Consider the following 18551-nt stretch of genomic DNA (forward strand, 5'->3'; position numbering starts at 1 on the left):
TAGCTTTTAAGCCGGAGGGCAGACGAAAACCACCTGCAACCCGTCACCGCCAGCCCAAAGGAGGCCATCTAAAAAAAATAATGAAATTACAACATAGACTAGCTATTTCTTTTCGGACTCAAAGCACGCGCTCTCTCTCAGAAATCTGAACGAACTGGAAGCCCGGAGCGAGATTTTCTCCATTTTATTCGGAAAAAAAATCCCAAATCAAAATTGTTAATGAAACAATTGGTCATTCAGTTAGGGCCAGTTCGTTTGAGGCAGTTTGACACTAGGAATTGTTTCGGTCAATAAAAACTTATGTAAATTGACTAATGATTCCAGCGGTAATTCTTCCAGACGATCGCTCCGGAGGAAACGAACGAGCCCTCAGTGTTCCGGCAATCCGGGTGGGTAAGCTGATACGTAGATCAGTCGACCATGTGGTGTGGACCTAACGTTTTCCAATCCCATCTGGACAACGCGTCGCCACTAGTCCAATCCTCAACACGCACGCAGAGGCAGCAGACACCATCCCCCATTCGGCATTGCCATCGCCATCATGGGAGAGGATCGGAATCGGAATGATCAGCCCGTGGGGTCCCTGCCAGGAACGGCGAAAAGGCGATTTGGAAAGCCGAAAGCTACGCGAGATTCGTCCGTGCGTACGTACCGCTACCATCCATCCATCCATCCATCAATCGATGGAAAAGAAAGACCGGTTCACGCGAATCGCGACACAGCGAGAGAGGAAAAGAAAAGCTGGCCCTCCGTCGGCGTGCCGGCACACATCGCTGAGACGCCGATGGCTGCTCGGAATCGGACCCAGCCACCCCCGCACCCAGGGGGCAAAGCTTTCCGCGGCCAGAGCAAATCACACGCGCCCCCGCGTGGCTACAAGAAAGATCACATGTCAAAGCTTGCATCAGTGGCTGTGATGTGCTTGCATAAGCATAAACCCTGGCGTACAACTTTTTTTTCTCTAAAGAAAAAAAATGCGTACGACTTTGCATCCAGAGAAGTTAGGACTTTGCATCCGTTCTACAATAAAAGATACATCCGCTTTAAGTCAAACTATTTTAAATTTAACTGTTTAAAAAGATTTGGTAGAACTTGGTATAGTCTGATTTAGAGCTATGCTAAAGTTATATTTATTTGCAGTTTTGGTGACAAATGAAGTAGAGTAAAAGTTGATATGAACATATGGTCCATGCTCTTTGGTGGCCCATCACTGTTTCCGGGCCAGGCGACAATTTGGCGTTGCCTTCCCGTGCCTCCACCAGCACCCTTGGCATCGCATACTTGTATACACACTTACACAGTACCCAGTCTTGCACAGAATGTTAATTGTTGTTTAGTGGAGTACTACCGTCACGCTTCATGGTACACCCAGGTTTAAGTCCTTCCCAAGCTCCCTACTTTTTAGATAAAAATATCTGCTAGTTCCTTCTAAGTTGGTCATAATTTAAAGAAAATGAGCTTAGCTCAACTGGTTGAATGGAAGGTATGGTTATACATCTAGTTACTCAGGTTTGAGTTCTTTCCTACTCAGATTTGGATGAGTATCTTAGTCCTCCTTTAGATTGCAGGAATGATAAAACATAGGAAAAATGAAAACATAGAAATAGGATAGGAATGCAAGTGCAAAACAGAGAAATCGAAAACATAGGAATTTTTCATACCTAGGTATTTGGATAGGCAAAGGAGAAAAGAAAATAGTAATTGCTTTCTTAATCAATCTAATTATTCTACTTCACTCGAATCACTCCCATGATTAGACACAAGCTGCTCTCATAAATCCATTGTTTGCCTTGTTCCATGTGCAAAGGAATTTTTCCATGAGGTCTAAGTAGATTGTTTTTTTCCCTATAGTTTCCCTATGGAATTGAAGGGAAAGGATAGGAATGTTTCCTTTAGCATTCCTATGAGCAATTCCTACAAACCAAAGGCTGGTATAGGAATCCAGTCCATAGGAATTTGAATCCTTTGTTCCTTATTGATTGACAGAATGATCTCATTATTTTACTGTCGTGCTAGCTTCATGATTGATAAATTGTCTGTACTACCTCCGTTACAATTTATAGATCATTTTCGATTTTCTAGTGTATCTGGACATATCGTTTATCAAAAAAAAAAAAAAAAATCCAAAGCAACCTATAGTTTGAAATAAAGGGTGGAGTATTTTTTTTTAGGCGGCATTTTTCTTGGCAGCCGAGGTATGAGAGCTAGGCATGCTTGGGCGACGAAAGAAAGTTTCTTTAAAAAGCAACCGAAAAGCAAGGCAATCATCTAGCTTTGTCCATTCGATCAGCTGTTTATTAAAATGTCTAGTAGTAGATCTGAGATCTCTTCTTTTGCGCTACTCAGGCCCGGCCCTGGGGGTTCGAGCAGTGCCGCCCAACAGGTCCTCGACGCTAAGGGGGCCGACCCCAGATATGTAAGTAGGCTTCTTAATAAATTTGTCTTGCAAATTAGTCACAACTTCTATGATTATTTTTATAATTAGCTCATGTTTAGTCCTCATAAATAATATTCGATGTGATAGGGATTAAACTTTAGGCAAAACAGGGAAATAATAGCACACCCCATGTGGGCGTCTCAGATTTTACCCTGTTCGCTGATGCTGAAATTTAACTTATGCTGATGTTTACGCTAAAATATTATAAGAGAAAAATATTATTCCATAGCTAAAAAATAGTTCTGAATAAGCCAACGGGAATATCGTTGCACACTCGTGACGTTGCTTTGCAGAGTGTACGGATTGTCGCGATATCTTTAAAGGTATACAGTATTTGGTCCACCTAGGTTGCCTACACGATAGTACTTTAAACTGCATAATACCCCTTCCAAACCGGCAAAAGCATGAACGAACGAGAATGAGCAGGTGACACAGCAAGCACAAGCAAGGTGGCGTGCGCTGGACATGAACCACATGCTGACGGAATGGAGCAAACAGGCAAACGGCAGGCAGCCCCTTGACCTACCAGCCCGGCCGGCCGGGTCATTTGCCGTACGCCACCGACTGACTAGACTACCCTAGCCCCGGTAGCTAGGCCGGCCCTGCTGCTTGCTGAATGCAAAGCACAAGCTCAACGTCAACGTACAGGTCGCGCAAGTCGCGGCATGTGAATCCATAGTTTACGAGTCCAATCAGGCGTGCCCAATTATTTAAGAGAGGAAGATGGCGATCGGTGGCGCTAGCTAGACACCTTGTTTGGCGCTGAAACTTTTGTGGTTCCGGGGGCAGGCATCGTCATCATCTGCAGTGATCTCACGAGGACGAGGACGTGGACGGCACCACCACAGACAGCGGCAGTGATCGAGTACAGCAGTGTAATAGAACCGCCAATGTGCGCGGCATGTTTCACGGCAGATTACAGGCAGCGCACGCTGCCAACACATGCCGGCCCTTCCATGGATCGATGCAATGGATTAGCGAGTCATTGTCGTGCTTGTGCTGCCCAATCTTTTCAAGTTACTGTCCCTGTTTAGATGATGTGTTCCTCCAACCACCACTGTTGGCGTACAGCAAGTGGACATGTAAACCACTGTATGTTCTAGCTAGTACCATAGGACAACGATGTCCCTAGCTCACGGCATGGTGCACGCCTCGTTTCTATGGTCCCTTAGCTAGAGCTCCAACTTCAATTCGAACACATCAGTTCTAGCTTATCTGATCAAGCGACTTATTATTTTCTTTAGCTTCTCTGGTTAGAAAAAAAAACTTTAGTAAAACCTCTCGTTGTTGGAAAGAATGAAATGTCCATAACAAATTCCTAGTTTTTTTTTATCTCGTTTTGCCTTTCTTCCTGCATTTTTCTTCCTTTCTCTCTCCTTCTCGTCTCTCTCTACCTTATCCTGCTTTCAATGCCTCTGCCTCTACCGCACGCACATCCGCCCCCGCAATGGCTCGCCTTACATTACCATCCTCGCCGCTCGCGCTACTGCCACAGGCTCCTATCTCGCATCGCCAGTCGTGCCACCGCCACGGGCTCCCTCCCTCACCATCTACACGGGCTCTCCAGGAAGGAGGCGTTGGTGAGGGGCATCCCTGTCCACACACCTAGTGAGCAGCTCCACCATCTACCAGTGGCGGAGACATCGTTAGGACACCCTAGGCGGCTGGACGGGCTAGGCTCGTCGGTGAAGTTCAATTTTTTTTATATAATTGAAGAAGAACATTATAATTTGCTAGGTGAATATTTTTATATAATGAGGATTGTCCGGGCTATGAAAAGCTTAGCTCTCTGGCTCTGCTGTCCCATGGTTTCACGTGCAGCGCTTCCTCTATTTGGTTGGGAACATGCTGAAATGGCTTAAGGAACGGGTGGCGAAGCTCTACCAAACAGACAATTTCTGCAGCGATATTAGCATCGTTTCACAATAGTTTCACCACTCAGAACCCCTCCTTTAATTTTGTTGGTGAAAAAATATGTATTGTACATGGACGCGGTCATCATTCATCTCCTACTTCTCAGTGTGCCACGGTGCAGCGCCATCAGATTAGAGTTTTACCAGCAATCACGGCAACGCCCACCGTACCATTCTTCATAATCAGAAACAATAGTCCGACAACGCCTCAAAACCCTTGCCAATCTCCACCAGGAGAACGATCTCCAGCATCCAACTGTGCTTGGTGATTGGTGACTTTGTGAAGAGAACATTTTTCGTCGTTGGACATCGTCTCCGATCCACTTCTGCGGCTACCTCCGGCAGGTTAACTGAATGGTCATCGCACGATTCCCTCTGACGTTTTGTGCCATTGCAGTTGCACTTTGGCCACATAATCTCCTTCCCAGCATCGCATGTACTACCGCGCGCTCTGGCAGCGCGAAGCAGGAAGCCTCGTCTCCTGCCATGGCCTCTTACGACGTTATTACCCGACGAAGATGACCATGGTATGACGTCCTTCAGTTCAGGAGAAGAGGACGTGAAGCGAGCCGTTCTTGGTGGTCGCGTAGACGGGGCATGCATGCGTCCACGGCGGCCACGCACACGCGGCACAGGCACAGGTGCCGGCACGGGAGCAGCAGCACGCACGCCTCGCCGCCGCCACACGACTTGCACCGTCTTGGTGTCCCCGATCCGGGCCGGCGCCGGCACGCACCCGGTGTACTCGTCCAGGAACAGCAGGAAGCCGCCCGCTGCCGGGGCTAGGTCGTGCGAGTAGTAGTGCCGCGCCTGCACGGCCATGGCAGACGCGACTCAAGGACTGCGAAGGCGTTGGGTGGGGCAGTGCCAGTGGAAGGAGTGGGAATTGATGGTTCGCAGCCGAGGTGGCCATGGCAGACGCAACTCACGGTTAGGGAAGCCATGCCATGACTCCGGCTGGCTTGGGTTGGGTGGGGGAAGACTAGAGCCGGTGCCCGGTGCCAACAAAAAAACACACGTAGGCGCGCGGCGGATGCGTTCGAGGCCGCGACGAAAGCGGGTCGCTTTCGACCGGCCTGGCCGGGCGGGTGGGGGCATTGGGTGTGGACGCCGTTCTTTACTGTGAGCCTAGCAAGCTGCTGGCTAATAGCATCGTGGTACAATACAATAGCCGTGGGTGTAAAGATGATGAGTGACTCAGTAGTGCATGTCGTCGTGGCTTTTGCTTTGTTCGGGACAACTGTGTCCATGGCACTAGTAAAAGCGGTTGCAGCTGCAAGCTGCGGCGCGCCAGCCAGTCAGTAAGTCTTCCCCGTCGAAGACGGCTACCGCACGCGAGGATCCGATCGGGCCGTGAAAGCGCCGCCCTCCGAGAATCCGATCGATCCCACACCCTCAAACGACGAACCATGGCATGGCATGCGATGCGGCCCAAACAATCGCTGGACGCACCCAGCCAGGCTACGACAGATATAATAGTAAAATCATTAAGGCGCAGGAAGTCAGGAGCCATGGAAACTGATTTCTCCACACGTTACATTGCTGTTCACGGCCTACATATGGTTTTCAAAGGATTAGCTTGCAGATGGAGGCAGGATCGGATCATTGGATACGTAAAGTACGTTCAACGAACTCGGCTCGGTTGGCAAGTTTGGAAAGAGTTTAATCATCTGTACCTGCGGCTCTTCAGTCTGTACACATATTGCAAAAGAAAAAAGAGAAGAGAGGACGTGTCAATCCAAGACCCGATCAATCAAGATGACGACCAATCTGTGGGCTGTGGCACGCATGTGAGATCTTGCTTTGTGAGCTTTGATATAGTTGTGACTGGGCCTGACCCTGACGGCAACACACGCACACGCTGCATGCGCCCTGTTGTGGTGTGCGCCGATAGATATTGCAGGTGAAAAAAATCAACAGCTTCTGCGCACTTGCCCTTCCTTCCTCTGCTCATATCCCACGGGCACGAACGCTACCATCCTCGACAGATAGAGAGAGGCCATTTCGCATGGGATCCATCTCATCTGGAAGCACCCACGTGTGCGTGTGCGTGTGCGTGTGCGTGACAGAGCGAAACACAGTGCTCTGGTCATCGCGCGCACGATGCCTCCGTCGCCGTGGCGTGGCGATCGTGCCAACCTTGATGTGCGTGGCCTGGCGCGGCACCTACCTGCCCTGGCCATATTGGCATCATAACCCTGCAGAGAGACATCGCTGAAGAAGCCAGCATCCTGCGTGGATGGATCAGCCGATTTTTTTTTATTTTTTAAGCCCTTTTTTTAAAAAAAAAATTTCACAAATATGTTTCTAGAGGTAAGATTTTAAAATTTAAACCCTTAACTCAGCACTATCGTTGCTGGCGCCGAGCTTACACTGCTCGGCGCCATCGTTGCTGGCGTCGAGCTCGGGGCCACGTTGGCGGCATGGACGCTGACATGGCAGCCATCTCGGCACCGTGGATATTGGCGCCGAGTTTAGAGCCGTGGATCTTGGCGCCGAGATCGGTGCCAACAATCCTGGCACGAAACCCTCTCTTACGTATAGGCCCTCCCTTCCTTTCTCTCTTCCTCTTTCTCTCTACCGTCCGTCACCGCTGCACCGTCCCCGCCCGCACGCCCGCACCTCCCAGGCCTCGCCCGTGCCCGCGCGCCGGCCGTCTGCGGCCACGCCGGCCGTCCCCGCGTGCGCCCTCGGCCGCTCTAGTAGTCCCCGGCCACGCCTGCGCCCTCGGCGGCGGCCCGCGCCCCCACGCCCGTGCCGGCCCCATGCCAGCGCCGGCCGTCCCCGGCCGCGCCGTCCCCGGGCCCTGCATCGCCTGGCCGCGCTAGGTAAAAATTGTGAATATGCAACATAGGTGCTTAGTTAGCTTTGATTGTATTGTAGTAGTTCAATTATTTGTTATTTACTAGTTAATGTGATGACTCAGGTAGTTGATTTAGTTAGTGATCTAGTGAGATAGATATGTAGATAGATAGAAACATAGATACATAGGTACATAGATATAGTTAGATACGTAGATAGATAGAAACATAGATACATATGTATATAGACATAACTATTTTGTGAGTACACTGTATATATATATGTATATATATATGTATATGTATATATATATGTGTATATATATATGTACTTATTATCTTATTTACTTAGTTTATAGTTAGAAAATACTTATTAGGTACTATCTATCGTCTAATTTAGACTAAAGGACATGTGTTTCATTATGTGTTTGAACTAGATGGACAACCTAGTGACCATATATCATAGAGGGACCGTTGAATGCGATCGCTGTGGATATGTTGAGTTTGTTGACATGCAAAGCGTGCCTGTGCTATTCAATGATAGGCCTTCATTTAGTGAGATGGTTGCAAGGGCTCGGGAGGAGCTGTATTGCCTTGGAGATGATGGTGATGGCATTGCAGTTGAGGGTGTACTGCACCTAGGTTCTCCTCCCAACATCCTCAGGCGAATGATCCCAATTGGGTGTGCGGATCAGTAGGAGAACTATGTGAGATTGGCTATGAAGAGCCAGCTGTAATGTTTGGACGTGGTTGTGCGTCGGGTGTTAGTTGATCCTATCCCTTATGGGTTTTCCCCACCAATGGGTCAGCAGGCACACTTCGACCCTCCCGTCCCGAAATTTGATATGGATGTGGAGGTTGCACCTACGGTTCCTAATGCTCAATCTGCCCCCAATGAGGTAGTTTGAGATGCTTGTTAGACTCTTGTTGTTGTGGCATATCCTCCTCATGAGATCCCTTTGACACAGAATCATCCGAGTTAGTGTCTTATCCACATGGTTATTGGGAGCTTACCCCCTTCCTTACATCCATTTCTTTCATTCTTTCTTTATTTCTCTACTTATGTTGCAAGAGACATTCCTAACAATGTGGATGTGCCCCCTGTTGCTGCGCAAGTGCACTATGGAGATAAATTCTGTGGCTCCAATTGTGTTGAAATTATGAATGATTCGAAGCCATATGAGATGGCAAGGGCTCTTGATTCTGATGATGATCGCCCTGTTGGAGAGCTGATAGAGAGTGATATTGAGATGCTGAGGCTATCTTTCCTGGCCGCCGTGATCCAAGAGTTCATGAGTTCAACGATCTTGCTCATGCCAATCAGGCATGTGTAGAAGGACGTGATTATGAGCTCCTAGAAGCTCCTGAGGCCAGCTCTAACACGGTAATTAAGAATGGAAGGGTATTCAAGGACCTCCCTGCATTGAAGAGATGGTTGCAGGCATTTGCAGTGATATGAAAGAGACCTTACAAGGTCTTGCATTCATATGCGGAGTGCCGTTACACAGTTATGCGTGACAAGGAACGCTGCCCATAGAGGGTTTGTGCAAGGAAGCAAAAGGTCACCAGAAAGTGAAAGATCACAAAAGTTGTTGGGCCACACAATTATGCTGACACTGAGGCATCAACAGTTGGCATCTACCATCATTGCCATGCGGTTGATGGGAATATTATAGGGAGAACCCAACATAAAGGTTAGGATAATTATCAGGACCATTGAGGCATTGTATAGAGGTTATGTGATAACTTATGATAAAGCTTGGAGGGCTAAGCAGCGAGCGTGGAAGATGATATATGGGGACTGGGAGGATGGGTATGAGCAGCTGCCAGTACTTTTCAATGCAATCAAAGTGGTGAATCTAGGCATGCATTATGAGTACATCCCAAAACCAAATGCATGGAAGGATGGGAGACAGATATTCTTTCGTCCTTTCTGGTGCTTCCCTCAGTGTGTCGAGGTCTTTAGGCACTGTCGTCCTGTCTTCTCCATTGATGGGACGTTCTTGATTGGCAAATACCAGGGCACACTTCTTATAGCCATATCCTATGACGTGAACAACAAGTTGGTTCCTTTGGCATTTGCTTTGGTTGAGAAGGAGAATAATCACTAGTAGAGAAATGACTTTTGATCCACTTCGAAATTTGGCTTTAGTTCTGGTATTTTTTCATGCCCGGGACTAGAGAAACCTTTAGTCCCGGTTGGTAGCTCCAACTAGGACTAAAGGTCCCTGCCCAACGGCTACTGCGGTAGGCTTTTACTGCAGGGGACCTTTAGTCCCGATTGGAGCTACCAACTGGGAATAAAGGTTAACTTTTACTCCCGGTTGGTCCCTCCAACTGGGAGTAAAAGTCTACTCCCGGCTGGAGGTTCCGTCCGGGACTAGAAAGGGACCTTTAGTCCCGGTTTCTGTCTCCAACCGGGACTAAAGGTCCCCTCCTATATACCCCTTCTTCCTCCCCGAGCCCGAGCCACTTTGAGCTTAGTGTCCTTGCTTCATATCGTCGACCTCTCTTCTTCCTCATCGCCGGTAATCACAAGATTTCTTCGATTCCTCCATCGATTCTTTAGTTCTAAAGGTTACCAACTTCATACTCTCATATTTCATCAATAGCATATCTCATTTTGTGGACTAGATATATATGATTTTTTATGGTGAATTTTTTTTTATTTGTAAGCCATTTAAGCTCAAAATCACTTTAAAGTTTGCATATTTGGATGATGGAAGGTTAAAGTAGTTATTCAAAACTAGTATTCAGCTTTAATTTCTTGCATGCATAGCACACTTCATGGTTTAGAGATATAGAGAATTTTAGAGTTTTTTTAATTTTATTTGTTTATAAAATGAGAAATTTATATTATATTAAAAATGAGTATAGAGAGTAGATGGCAACTACTTCCGGGTCCTCGGTCTCTCATCGGGTTCCAAAGCGACTAAGGCCGGACCTCCCTCTCATTGCATGCGGCAAGTATGAGGAGAAGATTGTGATGGAGTACCGGGTGAGGAAGGAGTGTCCCAACAAGGGCCGTATCTTCTACAAGTGTCCGAATCGCAATGTGAGTTATTTTGTCGCATTTGATGATTATGGTTAATTTATACTTATTTTCATGATGATTGTGATTAAAGTTCTAATTTTTGTTTTAATTTCAGTGGGATGGCACTGGATGTTGAGGCTGGTACTGGGAGGAAGAGTATGTTGAACACGTGCAAAACTCACAGGCAGCTACGACGGCTGATGAGACAGTAATCCTACGGAAGAAGCCCATAGATGTTGAACAAACGCATGATCTTTCTATTTTAGTTGGGATTGGTCGTGAAATTCTTATGCTGCTGAAGTGCATTTTAGCTTTAGTTTTTTAGTGGTAGTTGGGATTGTCTACATTGTAGCGATACTTTCATAAATTAATACCTTGTGTGGTGGCATGCATGTCGTATAATTAACTAATTATGTTCTAGGTTTTAATATGGTATGTATGTCATGTAATGCAGATGAGCCGGCATTGGATGTACAATGCTGATCGCTGCTCCAAAGAGTTCATTGAGGGCGTGCATTCTTGCTTACGTGTGGCCGAGGCAAACAAACGCGATAGTTTCATGTGCTGCCCATGTGCCATATGTAAGAATTTGAAGGAATATGCTAGCTCAAGGAGTCTTCATTCACACTTGTTGAAGTCGGGTTTTATGCCAAACTATATTTGTTGGATGAAGCACGGAGAAACCGGGGTTGTAATGGAAGAAAGTGAAGATGAACAATGGGACGATGATGACATTATTGCTGAATATGGTGCCTTCAATGATACTGCAATGGGGGAAGCTAAAGAAGAGGTAGGGGCAGAAGATGAGCTTGCTGATGATCTTGGTTAGGCCATTCGTGACGCACAAAGAGAATGCGAAAGTGAAAAGGAGAAGATCAAGTTTGAGCGCATGCTAGAGGATCACAAGAAATTGCTATACCCAACTTGTGATGTAGGGCAGAAAAAGTTGGGTACCACACTAGAATTGCTGCAATGGAAGGCAAAGAATGGTGTATCTAACAAGGGATTTGGGGAGTTACTGAAAATCTAAAAGAAGATGCTTCCGAAGGATAACGAATTGCCCACCACTACGTACGAAGCAAAATAGGTAGTCTGCCCTTTGGGATTAGAAATCCAGAAGATACATGCATGTCCTAATGACTGCATCCTGTACCATGGCGAGGAGTACGAGAAGTTAGATGCATGCCTAGTATGTCATGCATCGCGGTATAAGATCAGGCGAGATGACCCTAGTGATGTTGAGGGCAAATGTCCCACGAAGAAAATCCCTGCCAAGATTATGTGGTATGCTCCTATAATACCACGCTTGAAATGTCTATTTAGAAACAAAGACCATGCAAAGTTGTTGCGATGGCACAAAGAAGACCATAAGGTAGACAATATGTTGAGACACCCTACTGATGGGTCCTAGTGGAGAGCAATCGATAGAGAATTCCCGAAGTTTGCAAATGATGCAAGAAACTTAAGGTTTGCTTTAAGTACGGATGGTATGAATCCTTTCGGGGAGCAGAGCAGTAGTCATAGCACTTGGCCTATTACTCTATGTATCTAGAACCTTCCTCCCTAGTTATGCATGAAGCATAAGTTTATTATGATGCCAGTGCTCATCCAAGGCCCAAGGTAACCTGGCAATGACATCGATGTGTACCTGAGGCCACTAGTTGAAGAACTTCTACTTTTGTGGAATAGACCAGGTGTATGTGTGTGGGATGAGCACAAATAGGAGCACTTTGACCTGCGAGCATTGTTGTTCATAACAATCAATGATGGGCCTGCTCTAAGTAATCTTTTAGGACAATCAAACAAGGGATATAATGCATACACGCACTATTTCGATGACATTAAAGGTATATTCTTGAAAAAATGTTGAAAGGTCATGTACCTTGGCCATCGTCGATTTCTTCCTGCGAATCACCCCCTAAGAAAGAAAGGCAAGCATTTTAAAGGTAAGGCAGACCACCAGACCAAGCTGGACAACCGAACTGGTGAGGATGTACTCAATATGGTCAAAGATGTGAAAGTAGTATTTGGAAAGGCACATGGCAGCGAACCTGTTCCGAACGACGCCGACGATCACGCACCCATGTGGAAGAAGAAGTTCATATTTTGGGAGCTACCCTATTGGTAAGTCCTAGAGGTCCGTAGCACGATCGACGTGATGCACCTGTCGAAGAATCTTTGTGTGAACCTGCTAGGCTTCATGGATGTGTTTGGGAAGTCTAAGGACACACTTGAAGCATGACAGGACCTACGGTGTTTGAAAGAACAAGATAACCTGCATCCAGAGAAGACAGATGATGGACACCATTACTTAAGTCCTGCTAGCTACACTCTTAGCAAAGAAGAGAAGGAAAGCATGTTTGAATGCCTAGCAAGCATCAAGGTACCATTTGGATTCTCCTTGAATATAAAGGGTATAATAAATGTGCCAGAGAAGAAATTCCTAAACTTAAAGTCCCATAACTGCCACGTGCTCATGACGCAATTGCTTCCAGTTGCATTAAGAGGACTTCTACCTCCAAATGTATGTCTAGCCACCGTGAAGCTATGTGCATTCCTCAATGCAATTTCTTAGAAGGCAATCGATCCAATGGATCTAGATAAACTATAGAATGATGTGGTTCAATGTCTTGTCAGCTTTGAGTTGGTGTTCCCTCCTTCCTTCTTTAATATCATGACACACCTCCTAGTTCACCTGGTCAAGGAGATTAGCATTTTCGGTCCTGTGTTCCTGCACAACATGTTCCCCTTTGAGAGGTTCATGGGAGTCCTAAAGAAATATGTTCACAACCGTGCTCGGCCAGAAGGAAGCATCACCAAGGGCTATGGAACAGAGGAGGTCATTGAGTTTTGTGTTGACTTTATTCCCGACCTTGACCCAATTGGTGTTCCTAAATCATGACACGAGGGGAGACTAAGTGGAAAGGGGACACTAGGGAAGAAAACATATATTGGTACTTAGGACAATTATTTTAATAAAGCACACTACACAGTTCTGCAAAACTCCTCCTTGGTGGGTCCGTATATTGAGACACATAAAGAGTTGCTCCGATCTGAGTTTCTAGGGAAGTCTGAAGCTTGGATTACGCGTTAGCACATGGAAACTTTCAGCAACTGGTTGCGAAAAGAATGTCAGGGTGATGAGAGTATTGATGAGCAATTGTATTTGTTGGCTAGGCAGCTATCGTGGCATATCCTCACATACAAAGGGTATGAGATAAATGGGAATACATTTTACACAGTAGCCCAAGATAAAAGGAGCACCAACCAAAATAGTGGTGTCTACATAGATGCCACCGACCCTAATGGAAATAAGCAAACATATTATGGCCGCATAGAGGAGATATGGGAACTAAACTATGCACCTACTTTTAAGGTACCTTTGTTCAAGTGCCAATGGGTAAAGGCAACTGGAGGTGGGGTAGCAGTCGACAACCAGTATGGAATGACAACCATGGAGCTCAACAATATTGGGTACAAAGACGAACCGTTCGTCCTTACCAAGGATGTGAATCAGGTGTTCTATGTCAAGGACATGTCTACAAAACCGAAGAGAGGGAAAAACAACAACCCAATCAATGAGCCAAAGCGTCACATAGTTCGTTCAGGGAAAAGAAACATCGTCGGAATTGAAGACAAGTCAGACATATCCGAAGATTATGAAAAGGATGACCGAATTTCACCCTTCACATTGAACAAAGACCCAAGCATCTAGCTAAATGATGAGGACACTCCATGGTTACGACGCGATCATAACCAAGGGATATACGTTAAGAAGAAGTTCACTATTGTGCCCGCTTGATATATATAGTGATGTTTAAGAGTGTGTATTAGAGGTATTATGTAATAATTGTGAATTCGGGGATGTTTATTAGGTGTTTCCTTTTTTTCTATGTTCAGATTAAATTTGTGTTTGATGGTGGGATTTCCATGTCGCACAAAGCAAAAAGCAAAAGCAATGCATCTGATGTGAAAAAATTAGTGAAAAAATTGTTTTAGTCCCGGCTTGATATGGTGATGTATTAGAGTTATTATGTAATAATTGTGACTTTAGATTTTTTTGTTGTGTTTTCGTATTTTCCGCGGTTTAAATGAATTTTCTGCTTGACGGTGGATTTTCCCATGGAGAATGTGTGATGAAAAACCAAATGATCAACGTTAATAAGATGTGAAAACTAATTTCCTATCAAAAAACAATAGTTTTAATGATTTTAATCAAGTAGTATATTTTTGCATGGTGCAAATTGTAATTATTATTTACACTATGTTAAATATTTATACAGTAAAATAAAAGAGTTTAGGTTACAAATTTTTGTTGTGTATAACAATGCAAAACCAAGTCCAGGAATTTTTTTATATTTTTTGGATAATATTTTATTTATTAGGCAATTAATAACTCTCTGCATATTTATATAAAATAAATATATAAAAAAGGAAAAAACTTCTGGAAACTGGCAGAAAACCAACTGCAGCCCACCTTTACTCCTGAGTGGATCAACCACCCGGGACTAAAGGTCGACTATGTTTTCGCGGCCCGCCAAAAAACAACTTTAGTCCCGGGTCATGGCTGCACCCGGGACTAAAGGTCAGACCTTTAGTCCCAGGTGAAGCCATCACCTGGGTCTAAAGGTCCTTTAGTCCTAGGCCACGGCTTCACCCGGGACTAAAGATCCACTAAATATATATCGCCTCATCGTCTTCTCTGCCTCTATCATCTTCATCCATCGCCCGAGAGCCACCACGCCGCCGTCGCTCCTCATCGGCTCCAACTGCCTCCACATGCCTCTCCCATCTCTCGCTGTCTCCGCTGGTGGCCCGGCTTGCGCCTCTCCCGTTCGTGCGTGGCGCCTAGACCCGGATCCATTGCCATCATCCTCGCCCTCATCCAGATCTGATTTGGATCTGCCACGCCCTCATCGCCATCGTCGATCCTCATCCTCATCATCGCTAGCTTTGTCCCTGGCTCCACGCGCTCGCACGCCTCACCGTGTGCTCGTCGTCCCCTTCACCGGAGCTCTCGTCGTCGTCCCCATCGTGGTGCGCTCGCGTGGCCTCTTGAGGCACGTGCTCCGATGATCCAGTGCTGCTCTCTTCCTTGCCACCCTCATCGCGCTGCCCTTCGCTGTGCCACCATCTGGTGCTCGCCGGGGGCTTCCTGGGGGTGGGACTCGCTGCCCTCGTTCGCCGCATCCTAGGAGGAGGGTGCCGTAGACGATGATCTGGTGAACCCGCTTGCTTCTACCTTCTATTAATGCTGACAATTTGGTGTTTCACTATTCTGTATGATTGAGAGTTCTTAAGCATAGTGACATTGACATTCTGAGTTATTGGACAATTGAAGTTCGTGGTTGTGCGGTTGTGCCATATGTTTGTTCACTTAATGTCTTGGAAACGGAAGGCTTACCTTGGGATGAAGCAACTGAAACCAGTTCTCTACAAGAGAGGAGAGAGCAGCAACTCAAATCTGTTGGCCGTGGTTTTAGATCGGCTAGTACATTAAAAGTGTACATGAGCACGTTGATTTTTTAACGAAACATGCTTCCTCCATCTAAACTAACCCCTTTTGATGCCTGTCGACGAAATATGGTCGGTAGTCTACCTAGGGGTATGCCCAAGGTAGTAGATTGTCGACAGACAGATGCGCAATCTATAAACAAGATGGTGACGCAAAACAGACATGAGGTTTTATCTAGGTTCGGCCGCCGTGATGGCGTAATACCTACATCCTGCGTCTGATTGTATTGCTGTATGTTAATGAGAGATGTTTTTTAGAGGGGTCCCCTGCCTGCCTTATATAGTCCGGGGGGCAGGGTTATAGATCTAGAAACTAATCCTAACCAGTTACAATTGCCATAGGTGGCCGGATAAAGATTCCTATTCTAACCGACCATGATCTTGCTTGATCTCTAAATCCGTCTTAATTCCTTGCGCGGAACTCCGAACAGATTGGCCGGACCACGCATCGTCTTCTAGTGGGCTAGACCCCATGGTCCAGGCCGGCCTAAGCCCAACCGTAAGGGTATAGGGGTTAATACCCCCACAGCTAGTCCCTAAGCACCATGTATTATACTGCGACACGCCGTTCGATCTCCTTTGGCTAATGCGATCCGTCTTCATGCCATCTCCAACTGGTTGAAACATTGACCAATCGAATGTGCCAGTATTCTGGTCAGAACAAAGAGCAGTAGACCACGATTATAGCCAAAGATTCCGGTTGTCCGAAGAATGCATAGTGCTCTAAAGAAAAAAAGAAAAAGATTTCTTTCCTTATCAAGTGTGCCCACTTGTATTTCTGATAAGAAATGTAAGTGACCCTTGGACAATAGTAATTCTGGCCAACAGTTAGAGCGTATGGGTCAATAAAATAAGCACATTCACCGCAAGGTGAAGTGTGCCCACTTAGTCCCCGAGCCTAGTAGTAGGTGACGTAGGCACATGGTGCAAGGGTCTAAAATGAATTCCCACTGAAGTTGAGAATCCAATCATACAAGCAATACGAGATGCACCGGTAGGTGCATCGTACCGATGTAGTCCCTGAGCTTGCTAGAAGGCTAGATATCAGCCTTGTAGCAAGGTCTAAATAAATGCCTCTCAACTGTATGCGAGTACAAATCACATGTAGCCGAGGAGAGTAGTCTCCGAGCAATGTTCGGAGAGTAGTCGGGGTAGTCCCCAAGCATGAGAGTGGTCTGAACAGTCCCCGAGCATGATGGTGGTCTGGACAGTCCCCGAGCATGATGGTGGTCTGGACAATCCCCGTGCACGATGGTGGTCTAGATAGTCCCCGAGCATGATGGTGGTCTGGACAATCCCCGTGCACGATGGTGGTCTAGACAATCCCCGAGCACGATGGTGGTCTGGACAATCCCCGTGCACAATGGTGGTCTGGACAGTCCCCGGGCACGATGGTGGTCTGGACAGTCCCCGTGCATGATGGTGGTCTGGGGCAGTCCCCGAGCATGAGAAGTGCAGCAAAAAACCATATGCCACTTGTACTATTTTGTGTATATATATATATATATTCACTCTGTCAAGTCCAATCTGACATGTGTGGTCAAAAAAGTAGACGGGTATAGCACGTCATACTGCCTTCTTGTCTTTTCAAGCAAACAGTTGCATGGCACCTGTAAGTAGGTGCGTCAGCATGGGCCCTCTCACACTAACGACAAAGAGGCGCATACACTGGCAATGAAGAGGCGCATATATTGGCATAGATCTCAAGGCTGTGAAAACAACCATCTACGGCGCGTGCGCACATCTCCTAAGAATCTCGGGTAGACGAAACGGCATAACTCTTGGGTTAAATACAGTATAGGATTGGTTAGTCACTTTTTACTGCACCCCATTGCCATTCGTAGCCGCAGCCATCTCCTTCCTCTCACCAACCCTAATACCAATCAATCCTCCGCCAGTTCCTCATTCATCAACAAGGCCAGATTCATGGCAAAAAGCAACGCGCAGAAGAAAGCCGGAGCCATGGCGAAGGAGTGGTGAAATCGAGAAGCAATGAGTAGACCATTGAAGACCTCATCACCATGGGGGTACTCCACAACAAGGAGCTCACAGGATGGCGTGCACCGGAGGGCGAGGGTACCCCGATCCACAACCAGGTGAGATCGTGGTGTTCGAGGACTTCTTTAAGCGGGGATTTGGGGTTCCTGTTCATCCTTTTCTTTAGGGGCTCTGTCTTTACTACGAGATTGGGATTTGCAATCTGCATCCCAACTCGATCCTCCTTGTCGCCACTTTCATTCATCTTTGTGAAGCATATGGCGGCTTCCAGCCCCATTTCGATTTTTTCCACCATCTTTTCTATCTGCGAAAGAAAGGAAGCGGCAGATCGAAGATTGCTGGAGGCGTGCACCTCAACCTCCATGATGGCATGAAAGCCTAGTACCTGCACTGCCCATGGAACACATCACTTGATGACTGGTACAAGAAATGGTTCTACATCCACGAAGAGCCGAACACGATCACGCTGTGTGACGTGGGGTACATTCCGGAGAAGAGGACAAGCTGGTCAGAGAAGCCCGAGCACCTGGAACAGATTCCAGAAATATTTGGGATGATCCTATGGAAAAAACTAGACAGTCCGAGCATGGTCGGGAGCTTCATTAGCCGATGGATCCAACCCTGCCAGAGGAGGGTACACCCTGGCTACGAGTATCAAGGTAGCGCAGACCCGACGGGGACGAGGCTGGAGGCGCTTGACAAGAATGAAGTCAGGGCCAAAATTGGAGAGCTATTTAACTTAGCTGATCCAAATTATGTCAGATTGAGCGACATCGAGCACGCTTTCAAGCTCGCTCGACCTCCCCCAAAGGTAACTCATCTTGCCTTGTACCCGTAGTCTTATATTGTAGTAG

General features: G+C 46.6%; 1 pseudogene; it reads right to left on the bottom strand.

Annotated features, from left to right (window-relative positions):
• Positions 1-9810, bottom strand: part of LOC136496465 (BOI-related E3 ubiquitin-protein ligase 1-like) — an 82756-nt pseudogene extending 72946 nt beyond the window's left edge.
• Positions 9811-18551: the final 8741 nt, after the last annotated feature.

The sequence above is a fragment of the Miscanthus floridulus genome, chromosome 12 (genome assembly GCF_019320115.1).
Source record: "Miscanthus floridulus cultivar M001 chromosome 12, ASM1932011v1, whole genome shotgun sequence".
NCBI classification, from domain to species: domain Eukaryota; kingdom Viridiplantae; phylum Streptophyta; class Magnoliopsida; order Poales; family Poaceae; genus Miscanthus; species Miscanthus floridulus.